This window comes from Felis catus, chromosome F2, assembly GCF_018350175.1.
Source record: "Felis catus isolate Fca126 chromosome F2, F.catus_Fca126_mat1.0, whole genome shotgun sequence".
Classification (NCBI taxonomy): domain Eukaryota; kingdom Metazoa; phylum Chordata; class Mammalia; order Carnivora; family Felidae; genus Felis; species Felis catus.
The window spans coordinates 4,537,145-4,555,574 of record NC_058385.1 but is presented as its reverse complement, the minus strand read 5'-3'; the positions used below and the strand labels follow the sequence as shown (position 1 = coordinate 4,555,574).

General features: G+C 38.4%; 1 protein-coding gene across 9 annotated transcripts in view; it reads left to right on the top strand.

Annotated features, from left to right (window-relative positions):
- The window catches only part of PXDNL (peroxidasin like), a 454,660-nt gene that overhangs the window by 176,329 nt on the left and 259,901 nt on the right, over positions 1 to 18,430 (top strand). The gene's annotated exons all lie outside the window — the stretch shown is intronic.

Sequence of the window (18,430 nt, the reverse complement as noted above, 5' to 3'; positions counted from 1 at the left end):
TAGAACAGCCGCAACACAACAGCAGAGCACACACAACCCACACAAGGGACCTTTGCTGAAGCATCAGGCCCTGGGCACTATATGCCCTCTTCTTCATAAGGGTACTACTTTCAGGAGCATGAGACATAACTGGCTTTTCTGACACACAGAAGAATGCAGAGACTTAGACAAAATGCCAAGACGGAGGAATTTATCCCAAATTAAAGAACAGGAAAGTCCAAGGCCAGAGGTCTAAGTGAAACAAATATAAGTCACATGCCTAGTAGAGAATTTAAAGCAACAGTCATAAGGATACTCCCTGGGCTTGAGAAAAGAATAGAAGACATCAGGGAGACCCTTACCACAGAGATAAAATGTAAAATAATTAAAAAAGAATCATTCAAAGACGAAGAATGCAATAAATGAGATTTGGAACAATGAAGATGCAATAAATAGCAGGGTGGAAAAAGCAGAGGAAAAAATTAGTGACCTTTGGCTATTTGGGGTCTTTGGGGTTCCATTCAAATTTTAGGATTGTTTGTTCTAGCTCTTTTAAAAATGCTGGTGGTATTTTGATAGGAATTGCATTAAATGTACAGACTGCTTTGGGTAGCATACACATTTTAACAATATTTGTTCTTCCAGTGCATGAGTTTGGATTGTTTTTCCATTTCTTTGTGTCTTCTTCAGTTTTTCACCAGTGACTTATAGTTTTCAGAGTACAGATCTTTTGCCTCTTTGGTTAGGTTTGTTCTCAATTATCTTACTGTTTTGGTGCAGTTGTAAGTGGTGTTGATTCCTTGATTTCTTTTTGTGCGGTTTCATTATTGGTGTATAAAGATGCAACAGATTTCTGTACATTGATTTTAAATCCTGTGACTTTGCTGGATTCATGTATTAGTTCTAGCAATTTTTTTTGGTGGAGTTTTTCATGTTTTCTACATAGAGTATCATGTTATCTGCAAATAATGCAAGTTTGACTTCATTCTTGCTGATTTGGATGCCTTTTATTTTTGTTGATGTTGTTGTTGTCTGCTTGCTGAGGCTAAGACTTCCAGTACTATGTTAAATAACAATGGTGAGAGTGGCCATCCCTGTCTTGTTCTTGACCATAGAGGAAAAGCTCTCAGTTTTTCCTCATTGAGGGTGATAGTAGCTGCTGTTGAATATATTATGCCATTCCCTTCTGGGCTGCCAACTTTCTGTGGACATATCTGCTGTGAACCTGATTTATCTTCCCTTGTAGGTTAAGGACTTTTTTCCCTTGCTGGTTTGAGGATTCTTTCCTTGTCTATGTATCTTGTGAATTTGACTATATTTCTCGGTGTCGGCTAGCTTTTGCTGAGTTTGATGGGAGATCTCTGTGGATTCGATATTTGTTCTGTTCCCCAGAGTAAGGAAGTTTTCAGGTATAATATAATAAAATAATCCTTCTGCCTCCCTTTCTCTCTCTTCCTCTTCTCAGACTCCTATGATAAGAAATCTTATCATGTTTTAAGAAGTTGCTGGATTCCTTAAGTCTAAATTCATGATCCAATACTTTAATTTCCCTTTTCTTTTCAGCCTCATTATTTTCCATAATTTTGTCTTTTATATCACTGATTCATTCCTCTACTTTGCCCATCCTTGTTATCATTGCATCCAGTCAGTTTTGCATCTCGGTTATAGCATTTTTTGTTTTGGCTTGACTAGTTTTTAGGTCTTTGATCTCTGCAGTAAGGGATTCTTTAGTGTTTTCTATGCTTTTCTCAAGCCCAGATACTATCCTTATGATTGTTTTAAATTCTAATTCACATATCTTACTTCTGTCTGTTTTGATTAAATACCTGGCCATGACTTCTTCCTGTTCTTTCTTTTTGAGTGAATTTCTCCATCTTGTCATTTTGTCTAGGTCACTGTGTGTGTGTGTGTGTGTGTGTGTGTGTGTGTGTGTGTGTTAGGAAAGTCTGTTACATTGCTGCTCCTTAGAGTGATGGCTGTATTAAGAAGAGGTTTTATACTATCTTGGACCTGGTGCTTCAGGAAGTCTATGAGAGTGTGCACTCTGCTGTTGTGTTTTGGCTGCTCCTTCCCTCGGGTCAGTCCTCTGCAGGGTTTCCCCTTGCCTGCAGAGGGAAGAATTTAGACCTTTTCCACTGTTTTTCAAGCTTTAAGTAGGTGTGTTTTGGTCTGATTGTTAAAAGAGGCTAGATCCTATTTCCCATAAAGCTGAAGCTCTGCAGCAATCTGTGATCACTAGACTTGGTGCATGGGAGGGTTTGTGCTGGTCTTCTGGGGGGAGGGGCCTGCTGCACTGGTTCTCAGGGGAACTTGTTTAGGAAAGACACATCTACAGGACACAGGGGGGTGGGGTTTGGTGTAAGTGGCTCCATATTCCCCTGGGGGTGCTGTGTTGCTCACTGAAGTTGGTTGGTGCTGGTGGCGCCACCCTGCTCTCTCATCGCTGGAGAGGAGAGTGCTCACCCACCACCGTTTAGGAATCCCTTACAGAAGAGCGTGTCCCTGGCTTTTGTCAGATCCCTGCTTTCACCCTGTTTGTGTCCCAGCTATCTGCCTTCCAGGCAGGCACATTGTTGTGTTTCAAAAGTCCAAAGTTTAGGGACCTGGTACATTGCAGACCTGCATTCATCCTTTGGGGAGGGTCTTGCTCTGCTGTGGCTGGTGCTAGTTTGTCCCATAGAAGCACTCATGTGACTATACAGCAGTTTAGAGTTTATGGTAAAGCATAGACAAAGCTGGGACCAAGGTTTGTTGCATGCAGCAGGCGTCTCTGATCCTATGCTACTGAACAGGGCAGCATGTGGGTGGCCACCGGCTCTTTTGTCCCTGGAGAGGCTATGCCACGTCTCCCCAGTGCACTCCAAGAAGGGGAACTGTTTGTCGTCCCCTTGCGACCCAGGGGATCCTCAGACCATGCGCTTCACTATCAAGCCTCTGCCCTCCTTTCCCACAGGACTGCTAAGCCTGCCAGGCATGACCCTGGAGATGGGGTGGACTTCTAAAACTTCAGACTTTCAGGGGTATCTGGGTGGCTTAGTTGGTTGAGCTTCCGACTTCGGCTCAGGTCATGATTTCCCGGTCTGTGAGTTTGAGCCTCACATTGGGCTCTGTGCCGACAGCTCAGAGCCTAGAGCCCGCTTCGGATTCTGTGTCTCCCTCTCTCTCTGACCCTCCCCCATTCATGCTCTGTCTCTCTCTGTCTCAAAAATAAATAAACATTAAAACTTCAGACTTTCAGCTCTGCTGTTTATAAAAAGTTGTGGAAGTCAGCCCCTCTCCGTTTCCCAGTCAGTGGTTTTGAGGAAGGGTTTTTCTTGTGCTGTCCCCTGCATGCTGCTTTCTCTCTTTCTTACTCTCTTTCTCTCTCACTCCTCTCTCCTTGATCATGGTTCCCTCCCCCAAATCAACTCTCCACACCTTCTGCCTTCCACAGTGTGGCCATTTCTCTCCCTCCCGGTTTGTTCTCTCACTACTCACATTTCTTGGGTGTCCAAAATGGTTTGGTATTTATCTGGCTGTGTTTGAGGGGTGAGGCAAACATAGGGTCCCCCTACTCCTCTGCCGTCTTAAGTCCTCCCTCTCTATCTTCTAGAAACATATATTCTGAAATATGCTTCAAGTAAAAAATGTTGGAAAAAAAAGTGTTAACTGCGGAACTCATTTAACATAAAGCATGTCAGAGGGGAGGTGGGTGGGGAGATGGGTCAAAATACACGAAATGGATTAAGGTACATGTGTCATGATGAGCACTGAGTAATGATGTATAGAATTGTTGGATTACTATATTGTACACCTGAAACTAATATAACACTGCATGTTAACTATACTGGACTTAATATTAAAAACTTAACTACGAAAAAGAATTATATGGCTAGAATCACAAGGAGACCACCAGAGTCCAGTAGGAGGCAGTTGAATGGCCTCTTGCAAGAGACAGCTCATTCCCGTCTTTGAGAGGTAATGACAGTAATATAGCCACAATGTTACCAATTTGTTATAAGGACAAAGGAAAATAAGGAAAAAAAAAAGCTTTAAAAATAAAGTTTAAATTTTCATGAAAGAGGATTAACAATTTTGACCGCGTGGCTTTTTACACCAATATACAATACAAAGTGAAATCAAGCATCTGGTGATTTTGTTTCCTTGGGTCACCTTTGCACTAATTGCAATGGGAGATTCTCTGTTTCCTTGATGTTTAAAACAAATTCCAGCCACTGCTCCTATAATTGTAAAAGAGTTTTCTGGAAAAGAGCTGGCGTTGTTGTTGTTGTTGTTGTTACTAAATACAGAGCTTGGTAATAGGTTATTGAAAAAGGAATCTGGAAACATTATATATTGCTGGGCCCTAAGGGCTAGAGGGTAAGACCAGGAATCTGTTATCCAAAGACCCTGGATTTTACTGTCTGCAGAGCAGTGTGTCAGGACTCTGTGACTCACCGGCCTGTTTGAGCTTTCTAGTTTCCGGATGAAACTGGTAAGAATAACACATTTGGGAAGCAGGCCCAAATTAAATTATGGATAACTCAAATGGATTACTCAAGTGGACAACTCAATTATTCTTATAAGAAAGATAATTGAGACCCAGAGGAACAACAGTAATTGATAAACACCATGGACAAACGTTATGCTATACCACAGAGATAAAATAAATGCATGCTATTATTTAAATAACACGACTGAAACACATGATCTCAGTCCAGTGCTGATCCCCTCTGGTTTGCTTGCATTCTTCTGGGAGAAAGCCTTCCTCAAATGGCAGAGTAAAGAGAAAGCTGGGGAGAATGTCGGAAGTGGGTATTGTTTCTGGTCCTCCAAATAGTCTTATGAAATTTGGTGAGTTACTTCACCTTTCTAAGTTTTTATTAACATATCCCCCAACTTTTTAATTTGAAAATTTTCAAATCTGCCCCAAACTCGAAAAAATAATACAATGATTACCTGTGTACCTTTTACATAAATTTTCCAGTTGTTAACATTTTGCTACATTTGCATTTCTCTCTCTCTTTTAAAAAAAATTTTTTTTAACATTTATTTATTTTTGAGACAGAGAGAGACAGAGCATGAACGGGGGAGGGGCAGAGAGAGAGGGAGACACAGAATCGGAAGCAGGCTCCAGGCTCTGAGCCATCAGCCCACAGCCTGACGCGGGGCTCGAACTCACGGACCGCGAGATCGTGACCTGAGCCGAAGTCGGACGCTCAACCGACTGAGCCACCCATGCGCCCCCCTCTCTCTCTTTTTATATGCACACATCTATGTGTGTATGTACGTATTCATGTATTTATGTATTTGTTCTAACTGACTGAAACGCTTCCAAATAAGTTGCAGATATGATACTTCATCTTCCATAATTTTTTATGCGTCTCCTAAGAACAAGGACATTTTCTTACATAACTGCAATATCTTATACCTAAGAAATTTAATTTTGAGTCAATAATAATATCTGATGTAGAGTCTATATTCAGTTTTTCCCAATGCCCCTCAAATTTCATTTATACGTAGCTTTTCCTCTCAACCCAAGACCCATCAAGTGTAGGTTATCATGTCTCTTCTGTATCCTTTAATCCAGAACCCTCACCTCACTTTTTTTTCCCCCAAACATTTATGTATCTTAAGAATTCAAGCCTGTTATTTTGTAGGATGGATCATAATCTGAATTTGTTTTATTATTTCTTCATGATCAACTGTAGTACTGCTAAGTTTGATTACTTGGCTAAGGTGGTGTTTTCACCAGATGTTTCCATTGTAAAGACACTTTCCCTTTGTAACAGGTGTCATGTGGGTGATATTTCCCCTGAAAGGATAGTTTCCCTTTTAATAAGTATCCCATGGGTGATACTTGGAGCTCTCATTTTATACCCTGTTCTCCAACAGTTTTCATCCACTGGTTTGGAACCCACTGGTAACCCTGCCTGAATCAACTATTATATTGGGGATTGCCAAATAGTAATTTCTGCCTATCATCCTCTGTTTTATTGGTTGGCATTCTTCTGTAAGAAGAGTTTCTTTCCTCATTAATTTTAGGATCATTATGCACTCAGGCATTTTTTTCCTGTTCATTGTGTTATAATCTGCTGCTGTCATTACTTTTTGATGCCCAAATTATTCCATATTTGATCATCGGAACCCTTTGAACAGCTACTTCGTTCTTCTGACATGTTCCCATTAATCTTTGAATATTTCTTTGCTTTCTGGTCCAAAGTGGTCCAAGCTTACTTTTAGCTTTTCTGCCACAGATCTAGAAATAGCCTAGGAATTGGGGTTCTTTTAAATGGCAAATAATATTTAGAAAAACAAAAGTAGGGGCCTTTAAATGTATAGCTACACACATATTTGCATAGTCATGGGTTTATACTGATACTGTTAGTTCAGATCCTACATCACAGGTTTTTTCTTCATTCTCCTCCATTACACGTTTACATATTCTTCTTCCGTCATGAGACCTACTGGTTTCCAAAAATAGGAATGTATTTACTCATCTGCTATATTCTACATATCACTCACTGTAGTTTCAGAATTATTGATACCAAATACCACATCACAACCAACATGCTAAGTTCAGTGTGTGATAACTCTGTAACTCTTTTTTTTTGTCTTTTGTATCATTGAGACAGTACAGTCAGCACGCTGTATTTAAAAGTTACTCAAACCTATTCTTTCCTCTGTGTGTGTTTTCTGTTTGCTGTATAGTTAAGTTCATTTGTTTCTGCTTACATTCATTTTTAGGTTTTGAAAGAAGTCTTGTTTGTCATAATATGCACATGTCTCAAAAGTCAAAAGTATATTAAGAAAAGATATATTAGGGGTGCCTGGGTGGCTCAATCGGTTAAGCGTCCGACTTTGGCTCAGGTCATGATCTCACGGTCCGTGAGTTCGAGCCCTGCGTCGGGCTCTGTGGAGACAGCTCAGAGCCTGGAGCCTGTTTCAGATTCTGTGTCTCCCTCTCTCTGACCCTCCCCTGTTCATGCTCTGTCTCTCTCTGTCTCAAAAATAAATAAACGTTAAAAAAAAAGAAAAAAAAAAGAAAAGATATATTAAATCTCATTCCTACCTTTATCTTTTCTACCCTGTTAGCATCACACCCTACACCAACTATTCGACTAGTTTCAGCTTTATCTTCCCCACATTTGTTTTGTAGTAATATGCAAATATGTATGTAACTAATATATAAACACAGCAAAAAAGGTGTATATGTATCTTATTTCATTTTCTGTCTTACACAAAAGGTGACATATCTTGCCTTTTGTCATTCGATAGCGTATTCTGGAAATCATTGCACAATAGTTCACCAAAGTCTTCACGGAAGTATCTCTATGGCACCATTGCACTCCATTGTGTGGGTTTACAGTAGAGTATTCATCCAGTCTCCTATCAATAGGCATTAAAGTTTTGTCCGATATTTTCCTATGAAATATGCCATAATAAAACAATGAAGTCACTCATACATTATCTCCTATGTATGGAGTGAAACTTGTATATATGGTCCTGTTGGATATTCTTAATGGCTTTTATTGCAGGACAGTTTACACTGTCAATAGCAATGCATGAGATTATCTACTTCACTGTAGACTCATCTAGATCATAGCCATCAAGCTTTTGAATTTGATTTTTTGCTGATCTGATGGGTAAGAAATGATATCTCATGTAGTTTTAATTTTCATTCTCATAATATGAGTCACGTTAAAACATCGTTCACGTGTTTAAAAGCCACTTAGATATCTTTTCCTATAGACTGTTTGTTCATGTCCATTGCCCATTTTTATATCAGGATTTCACTCTCTGTGTTCATGTTAACTGTTTTTATTCTAGAGAGAGTAATCCTTTATATGTAATGTATGCTACAAATATATTCTCCTGGTTTTTTATTTGTCTTTTAACTTTACTTAATGTTTGTTGTTTGTAATATCAAAGTTTTTATGTTAAATTTTAGGTAGTTAGGAGTGCCTAGGTGGCTCAGTTGGTTGAGTGACTGACTCCTGATTTCAGCTTGGGCCATGATGCTAGGGTTGCATGGGATCGAACCCCGTGTTGGGCTCTGTGGTGGGCATGCATGGAGCCTGCATAAGATTTTTTCTCTCCCCTCTGCCCTCTCCCCTGCTTGCACTCTCTCTTTGTCTAAAATAAAAAAAAAACAGGTAGTGGAATTTACATATCCTTTCTTTTATTGCTTTTAACCTTTGGACTATATTAGAAAGCCTTTCTTAAATTCCACACATGAGTGAAGTCATATATTTGTGTAAGGAACACAACAGATGAACATGGGGAAAGGGAAGGAAAAATCAGGTAAAAACAGAGAAGTAGGTAAACCATAAGAGACTCTTAAATACAGAGAACAAACTGAGGGTTGCTGGAGGGGAGTTGGGTGGGGGGATGGGTTAAATGGGTGACGAGCATTAAGGAGGGCACTTGTGAGCACCGGGTATTATATGTAAGTGATGAATCACTGGGTTCTACTCCTGAAACCAATAACACACTGTATGTTAACTAACTTGAATTTAAATAAGTAAATTAAAAAAGAAAGAAAGAAAGCCTTTCCCCACCCTGAGTTCATAAACGAATTTATCCATATTTTCTTTCAGTAGTCATATGGTTTCATAAATTTACATGTAAATCAGAATGTATTTTGATGTTTCTTGTGAAGTATGGATCCAATTTTATCTTTCACCTAAAGCCAAATGGCTACCATTTGTGATAACACCATTTATTTAAAAATTTCAGTCACTTTTATCATACATGCTAAATTTCCATAGGCACTGGAGTTAATTTTGAACTTTCTAATCTTTTTTACTAATAGACTTTATTTTTAGAACAATTTTAGGTTTACAGAAAAATTGAGCAGATATTACAGACATTACAGATTTCCTGTATGTCGTCCTCCCTACTGGCACGCAGCTTCCCCTAGGATTAGCATCTCACATTAGTCTGATACATTTGATAAACTAATGGAACAATTGTACGTACGTTATTATTGGCTACAGCCCCAGTTTATGCAGACTTGCTTAGTTTTATGCAGACTTGCTTAGTTTTACCTAAGGTTTTTCTGCTGTTCCAGGATGCCAGCCTGGATACCACATTACATCGAGTTGTATTTCTTTAGATTCCTTTTGGCTGTGGCAGTTTTTCATAATTTCCTTACGTTTGAAGACTTTGATGGTTGTGAGGAGCACTAGTCAAGCAATTTATAGGATGCCCTTCTATTGGAATTTGTCTAGTTTTTTTCCCTCATAACTGCGGCTATGAGCTTTGGGGAGAAGGACCACAGAGGCAAAGTGCCATTGTCAGAACATCTTTTCAGGGATGCAGGCTATAAAAGTGATTGATGCTTGTGGCCGCTGACCTTGGTCACATGGCTGAGGTGATGTTTGTCAGGTTCCTTCACTCTAAAGTCACTCTTCCACCCCTCCCTTTCCATGTTGTATTCTTTGGAAGGAATTCATTGTATGCAGCTCACACTTAAGGAGCGGAACTTGGTCCCCTCTTCCTTTAGAGTGGGGTATGTCCATATTTTTTAGGTATTCTGCACAGATTTGTCTCTCCTTCCCAAATTATTTATTTATACCAGTATGAAGCTATGGATATTTATTTCATAGCTTGGGTTACTATCCAAACTACTTTATGTTGTTGCTCAACTTGTTCCAGCTTTGGCCACTGCAAGCTCTTTCGGTTGGTTCTCGCATACCTTTGACAACACTCCCATCACTGTGGATTTTTTGTTATTTTTTTTTAACACTATTTTACTTTCTAGAATTAGTCATTTCTCCAGCAGTCATTTACCCTGTGTTTTGTTTTTGTTTCTTTTTGGGAATGGTATTAGAAACCAGAGTCTGGGCACTGTGTTTCTATTCTTTTTTCCATTGGTTTGTCCATTCATGTGCCAGCACCACATGTTAGTATAGAGGCTTACTAGTGTATTCTAATACCTGGCTGCCCTTTTCTTCTCCTTGCCCCCATTGTTGCTTCTCTTTTTTAGTTTTCCCAGCTTTTCTTTATGTTATTCCATGTTTGGTTTTCATTTGAGATTTAGAATCAGTTTGTGTAACTCTTGGGCATCTACATAAGAGGATAAGTCCCGAGTCATAGGAAAAACCTAAGTATAGCCTTAGTGGATGCTACCAGATAGTTTCCTAAAGTGGTTGAACCAACTTATGCTCCTATTAGCGATCTGTAAAAGAGCCAACTACTCCACCATCACATGAACGCTTGATATGTCAGTCTTTTTCATTTTTAGCCATTGAGTGTAAGTGGTTGTTCACTGGGGTTTTAATTTGTACTTCCCTTATGGCTACTGATGTTGAGAATATTTTTATATGTTTATTGGACATTTGTAGAAATTCTTTATACATTTTGAGTATTCTTTCGTCAGGTATATGTAATAAGTATATTTTCTCTCAGTCTGTGGCTTGTTTACTCTCTTAATGATGGCTTTTGGTAAACAAGTTTATCTAAATTTAATGAAGTTTAATTTACCAGTTTTTAATGGTTAGTGCTTTTAGAGCTATTGAAGATATTCCTGGCCACCTTAGGGGTATACTTTTTATTTGAGAATTTTATAGGCTGGTTGGCTACTCCCAATTATTTTTTGTGCCTGGAATTGGTAGGGGAGTCAAGAATATGTTCTATGTGGGTGTCCAATTGCTTCTTGACCCATTATGACAAGACTCACTCCTTCAGCACTGTTGCAGTGACACTTTTGACATAAATTAAATGACTACATTTGTACGAGCTGTATAGTTCTGGAGTATATGTTGTGTACCATTGGCCCATTTGTCTGTACCTGTACCAATGTAATACTGTCTTACTTACTGTTGTTTTATAATAAGACTTAAAATCCGGTAGTGTAAATCCTACAAGTTTGTTCAATTTCCATAGAAAAGGCCTCCTGTTACTATGATTAGGATATATAAATTTAAAGGTCATTTTGGAAAATATTGACTTTTGTACAATACTGAGTAATCCAATTGATGATACACATTTTCTCTTCATTCAGTTAGGTGTTTACCGTATCTCAATGCAATATTTTTGTTTTCAGTGTAGAAGTCGTGCACATTCTTTATTCAGTTTATTCCCAGGTAAGAGATTTGTGTACGCACACATATGCAGACACATATATATCAAATGTAGTTACTAAATGCCATTTAAAATTTAATTTCTGTTTCTTGCTAATACATTTTTGTATACTGACTTGGCATTCAGTGACCTTATTAAATTAATCCTTCTTAATTCTAATTGCATGCTTATAAATCTTTGGGAGTTTATATGTACACAGTCATGTCCTTTAGAAATAAAAAGTGTTCCTTTCCAGTCTTTATATGACCTCAGGGAGATGGCATGTGATGTCAAGCTGTAGATTTCTTTGTAAGGCTTGTTTTGAGAAAATAGTGGCACCTGAAGAACTGGTGATTGATCTGTGGCACAACTACTGATAAGGGTTAGTTGGTTAGGTCTTTACTCTTACTGAATTACAAAGTAAATGCATTTTTCTTACTTTTGTTGCTCAACAATTAACCTCATCACTAGTGGCTAATAGACTAATTTATCTGCACAAATCTGGTGTTGTAGCATAAATTGCACTCAACTTCACCAACATGAGACCAATTATTCTGCCTCTCGATCCGGTCTGATCCTGGATGTGATTCTCGTAGTGCGATTTCCAGCAGCAGTAGGCCTAAGGTATTGAATGCAGTGGTGGCCAATGGGAGGAACTGTCATGGTAAGGCGACTGAGAGAGGGCATGCTCTCTCTTATCTGTGGCTGGTCTTTTCCTAATGAGTTGCTCTTCCTCATGATCTTACAAAAGAAAATCACAACATGAGGAGGATACAGCAAAGGTCTTGATGTCTATGTTTTTCATTCTTTACATTTTATGACAGAAATGGGTGTTGGTAACTAAAGGGCTGGAGGAGAGAATCCAGGCAGATCAGAGAAACTTTCCGGTTAGTAAATAGTTTACTCCAAGACCTCTATGAAGACTTCCTCTTTTTATTTTCTGTCTATGCCTGTCCGTCATCGGATTCTGAGTATCACTCTTTTAGTCCCTTGACTCCGTCACTATGTTGCTTTATAAAACGAGGTAACATCTAAGACGCAGTACCCCTAGGGAATGAATGCAGATGCTGCTAACTAGGTTTTCATCTTCCAAAGAATGTTTTTCATCTACGAAACAGATCAATAATTATATTTTTTCTAAAGTCAATAGAAGAGGTTTAATTAAAAATCAAGGCAAAGCATTTACTATTTATCGTACATATGCTATATGCGTAGTATCACAGTAGATGGCTGACAGTGACTGAACATGTGACCTTGAGTCAGTCATTTGACTTTTTGGGTCCCAGTTTCCATAAGTACAATATTAAAAATTCACATACCTCTTAGTGGAAAAAATAATTCCACAACAGGAACATTTTATAAGGAAAAATATGAAAAGTATAAGCTTAAAAATACAGTACATTTAATGAGAAAGTTTCAAGTCCCATGAAGGTGTGTTACTTGCCAAGTCTCCTTCAAGTTCAATAGGGTGTCTCCAGACTGGTGAGAGCATGGCAATTATAACAATGCTGGACTCTATGTTGGTACTTCAATTGCTTTAATGTCTTATCTGACTAATTGAATACGCAATTACCAGCCAAAGCGGATTCTCTTCTCTTTAAGACTTATTTTGAGCCTAGAAATTTTGCTGTTATTTCTTCTTTAGAAATCCTTTCACAATTGCAGGCAAGGTGGTTGAATCTATAGTAATTTTTCTCTATTCCATATTCCACCTGATTAATTATTCTTCACTAGTGGGTCCCAGTTAGTAGAAGAAAAAAGAAATAAGGTATATAAATAGGAAGTTTGTTCATATCAAAGTGCACGAGCACTAACCCAGATTTGTAATTCTTACCCATTTGTAATTTTTTATGTTATTTAAATTTTATTTTGAACATCGTTTTTAAGCACACTAAACGCTTTAGTAAAACATACAAAATCATTAGAGCAACATAAATATAAGCCTAATGATAGCTTTTGGAATCATCTACCTGGGTAAGAGTTCCAGCTTTGATTTTCCTGGTTGTGTGATGTTAGTTTCAGTGTCTGTAAAAGAGTGTAATCCTACTTCCTTGAATTAATGTAATTATTAAACAAAATATTATGTGCAAAACATAATGCGTGAAGTTCAAAGAAGATGTCCTGTCTCCTAGGGCGGCTGTAAAAACTGCCACAACACTGGTGTCTTAAACCAAAGGCAATTTATTCTCTGACAGTTCAAGAGGCCAGAGGCCTGACGTGAAGGTGTTGGTGGGTGTGGGGGTGGGCCTCTGGAGGCTCTGGGGAAGAATCATTCCTTGTGTTCTTCTCCGGTGTTCTTCAGACTGCCTTCTGTGTGTGTGCACATGTGTGTGCTGTCTCATCAGCACATATGCCCAGAATAACTTCCCATAATTTAATCCTTAATTCAATTGTGTCCCTGAAGATCCTTCTTTAGTATCAGGTAATCTTTATAGATTCCAGATATTAGACCTCATGTCTTTGGGTGGCCATTATTATTTTTTTAAAAAAATTTTTTTAACGTTTATTTATTTTTGAGACAGAGAGAGACAGAGCATGAATGGGGGAGGGGCAGGGAGAGAGGGAGACACAGAATCGGAAGCAAGCTCCAGGCTCTGAGCCGTCAGCCCAGAGCCCGACGTGGGGCTTGAACTCTCTGACCGTGAGATCGTGACCTGAGCTGAAGTTGGACGCTTAACTGACTGAGCCACCCAGGCGCCCCATGGGTGGCCATTATTAAGCCTAATACAGAAAAGTAAGTGTTCCTAGTTATTATTCAAGTGTTCCTAGTGGTCCCTAACCACTATTATTCATAGTGGTGTTAGTAATAAGAGCAGTAGTATAAAAATAGTGTATATTTAGAGACACTCTATTTCTGAATCTCATAAGGAAGGATGATGAATGGAAAAGGCTCACTTTATGTGACTTTGGAAATCAGTACTAGAAAAGGAAACATTATATGAATCCCAAGTTATCTAAGAATCAAATATTAAATATTTTGAGAGTTCCTCTATTGAGTTTAAAAAATAGCTTTAAAGGTGGAAGGAAAGAAGCTAATATTGTTGAGTGCCTTCACTGTGTCTGGAAGTATGTACTAATAAAAAATAACAGTGTCCTATATTTATGGGGACACTGTCGTAAATGCTTTTCATCTATTTCCTCATTTAAGAAACCCTATGAAGTGCTGTCATAAACCTTATTTTGCGACCAAGGAGACTGCGGCACAGATAAGCTGGCCACCTTGGTCAAGGTTGCGGAAAAATTAAACCTGGAGCCTGTATTTGGAGCCAGGTACTCTGGCTTCGGAGTTCAAGCTCACAACTGCTTCATAACACTGCCCCTTGCATGCAATAGTCTCTATGTAATTTGGGGAAACTTTAACTACTGTATCTGTAAGATGATAGCTGTGACATTTTTCTGTATTTTCCAGCAGGTTTGCAGAATACTCAGAGGAATAGTTTAGTTCCTCCCTTGCTGGGTTTGGATGCTTCTAGAACACACTCAGCGGCGTGATTATATCCTTTCCTTCCCTGAGAAGGTTTCTTCGTTTCCTTACGTCAGTGTCCTCCCTTTGCCCACCTTACTGCCATCTCTCGGTACTGGCTGAGAATAGAGATTTCTGGGGTGGGTGCCAGGAAAATCTGGCTTATAGAAAGTCCATGAAAAGCCCTTCTCTGATAGTTAGGTATGACCCAGGGATCTCTTGGCTGTGAGGAGTGGACTACTTGGGCAGTGGAGCCTCCCTGGAGTCTTCTTATCAGGTGTCTCTGCCTTAATTTATGTTGCTCTGAATTTAGAAACCCTGCTTACAGGAGAATGAATACCGGTAGTTACAAAAAGGAAGCTCCAAAATGGTGAAAGACACCAAAGAACATGCGTTTATCTTAAGATTGTATTATTTTTACAATGCATCTGTGTTTTAAATTCACTGACATTGGGGTGCCTGGGTAGTTCAGTTGGTTAGGTGGACAATTCTTGATTTCGGCTCAGGACATGATCTCATGGTTTGTGAGTTTGAGCCCTGCTTGGAACTCTCTCCCTCCTCCAAATAAGTAAACATTAAACAAATTTTAAATTCACCGACAGTCACATGCACTTACACTCCTAGCTCATCTACTGTGTCCATCCTCCTGCTATACTGAATGAATGGTTTTTCCTTCTTTCTAAGACCATACATACCCTGGATCGTATCCCTTTGTACCTAGCCAATGACAGCATGCTTGCAATTGTCCCCTCTCTCTTCTGAATCATCAATTTGTCCTTTTCTATTATATCTTTCAAACAATAAAACAGGCGCTTTACAGTTTGTGCAATATTAAGAAATAAGTTTCCTTTGACCAACATCTGTCTCCTTCTCTAGCTATTTCTCTATTTCTTTTCTCCCCTTTAGGAACAAGGCTCCTAGAAGTGTCATTTTTCAGTGTATCTATGTGCTTCCCACCCTTTTTTTCTTAAATCGACTGCAATCCATTTGTAACACTGACATTGCTCTTTTCAAGGTAACCAATGGCCATGACAAAGGTGTCAAATCCAAAGGTCATCCCTCAGTGTTCATCTTGCTTAATCTATCAGTGGTTTTTGACACAGATGATCCGTCCCTTCTTTTGACATACTTTCCTAATCAGGCTCTGAGTCACAACTAATGTCAGTCAACTAGGGCTTTCCTAAGCCCCCCCCCCCACCCCCATATAGACTAGGGGGGCTTAAACAACAGAAATTTAACTTCTCACAGTTCTGGAGGGTGGAAGTCCAAGGTCATGGAAAACCCTAAGAGTTAAGTGGACACAGCATGTACAATGACAGCTTTGATTCTTTCTGCCATTATCCACCTTTAAAAAAACTTTTTAGAGGGGCCAAAACACATTTTTTACATTTTAATATAATTGGCATACAATATCCTATTAGTTTCAGGTGTTCAACACAGTGATTTGATATTTTTATACATTACAAAATGGTGTCCATGGTAAGTCTGGTTGCCATCTGTCATCATACAAACTTATTACAGTATTATTGATTATATTCCATATGCTGTACATTACATCCCTATGACTTACTTCATAACGGGAAGTTTGTACTTCTTAATCCCTTTCACTTATGTTGCCCAATCTCCACCCCTTCTGGCAACCAATATTTGTTTCTTGTATCTATGAGTCTGTTTCTGTTTTGTTTGCTTGTTTTGGTTTTTCAATTGCACATGGAAGTGAAATCATATGGTATTTGTCTTTCTCTGACTTATTTCATGGAGCATAATCACCTCTGGGTCCATCAGTGTTGTTGCAAATGACAAGATTTTCCTTGTTTTTGTCTGTATAACATTCCATTGTGTATGTATATACCACACCTTCTTTATCCATTCATGTATCTATCAGTGGATACTTTGCTTGCTTCCATATTTTGGCTATTGTGGATAATGCTGCAAGGAACATAGGCATGCAGAGATCTTTTCAAATTGGTCTTTTGTTTTCTTTGGATAAATCTCCAGAAGTGGAATTGCTGGATTTTTGCTAGTTCCATGTCTATCACTCTTTTAATTTTTGGTAACAAAAATAGGCTCTCTGGTTCATAATGGCAAACTGGTTGGCTTTTATTTACATTTTACTAGGTCTGCCTATTTGAGTGTTTAAATTGAGTATTTGTTAAAATATAAATTGAGCCTGGTTCATAATGACACATATTGGCTTTTGGTAGAGGTTAGTATTTACATTTTAGTAGATCCACTATTTCGAATGTGTGTCAACATGACTGAATCCATCTTTGACACTTGCCATTCAGCAAAAACCAAGGACTGAAGTCTTGAAAGTTTGTTTGGAGGTTCCCAACAGAGCATATGTCTACCTGGGAAAGTTGCCCTCTTCCACAGAGCACTAGTTGTATGAAAGATACATGTAAATAGTCAAGGAAGAAGGAGACATGTCACATTAACCAAACTAGAACTCTTACCCCGAGTGTTAGCTACTACCTTTAGGGTCAGAGAACCCTCATTATTCAATGAGGTTTTAGAAAAATAGATTGAGGTGAGGGAATGGTTTGCTTCTTATAACAGAAATATAGCTTTTATTTATTTTTTTAATGTTTATTTTATTTTTGAGACAGAGAGAGACAGAGCATGAACGGGGGAGGGTCAGAAGGAGAGGGAGACACAGAATCTGAAGCAGGCTCCAGGCTCTGAGCCGTCAGCACAGAGCCCGACGCGGGGCTTGAACTCACGGACCGTGAGATCATGACCTGAACCAAAGTCGGACGCTTAACCGACTGAGCCACCCAGGCGCCCTGAAATATAGCTTTTATATTCATATATCAGAGAGAATGACAAGTCCTTGAAGATGGTGTTGGTTTATATATTCCTACAGATAGATAGGTAGCTAACTCTCCCAACAGTGGCTGACAGATAGTATTATATAAGTGTTAGTTCTACTTATGATCTTTGATAAAATACTTCTTGTTATTGTCTCCTCATTAATTCAGGTCACTCGATGCCACCGTCACATTAGCACATTTTTAGCATAAAAAATAAAATTTGGTTTTAAAATTGCATTTTTTTTTTTGAGTTTTCAAAGGCATTGCTTTATGACAGACGTTTGGTCACAAAGGCCTTAATTCTGGCATGATACAATGAAATCCTAATTTGCTCATTATTTTGGGAAAGCTCAAAGACTACAGGATATTCAAAGAAAACCTTTAAATCTTTGATTGGCTGTTTAGTAAGTCTGGTTATAAAGAAGAAAAGAGTGATAGAATTGCAGATCACAGTTTCTTCCCTTAGAGTACAAAAAATCTATTCTGAATAAATATTTTAAAGACAGGCTATTACTGGGCTTAAGCCAGGAAATCATTTCCATGCTGAGTTTCTCCTTTTTCTTTTTCTCTGTCTTTTTTGTGACTGGAACTTTGTTCTTTCCAAACTTCTTAACTTGATTATGCCTGTAAGCAATCCCAATCATGTGCTACCATGTTCGAATCAAAATATTTTACTTTTATTCCTTGCTATCCAGAGCACTGTCTGAAATCTAGACCCTCATATTTTGCACGAGAAAACAGATTTTTCTCCATTAGAAGGAAATCATTATATATTTAACATTTTAATATTTATGATATCACAATATGATATGATATATCATTCTGTATTTAATATTTTATTAAATATTAAAATTTAAACATGTTTTCAGTTTAAGCGAATCTTAAGGAATCCGCATAGATGGTTATAAAATGACAGAATTAGTGTGATTTGACCTACTTGGGGTTAGCTTGAAGATTAATCTATTTACTAATATTTGTCTTCATAAATATTTGATGGCGATGGTGTTTAGAAGTCACATGAGTGTTGTATAATTTATGAGAGTAATATTTTAAAATCATATGTCACTTTTTTTTCCTATGGGTGAAGTTAGTCTTCAGTATCCTAAGGATTCTAGCAATTTCCTGATAA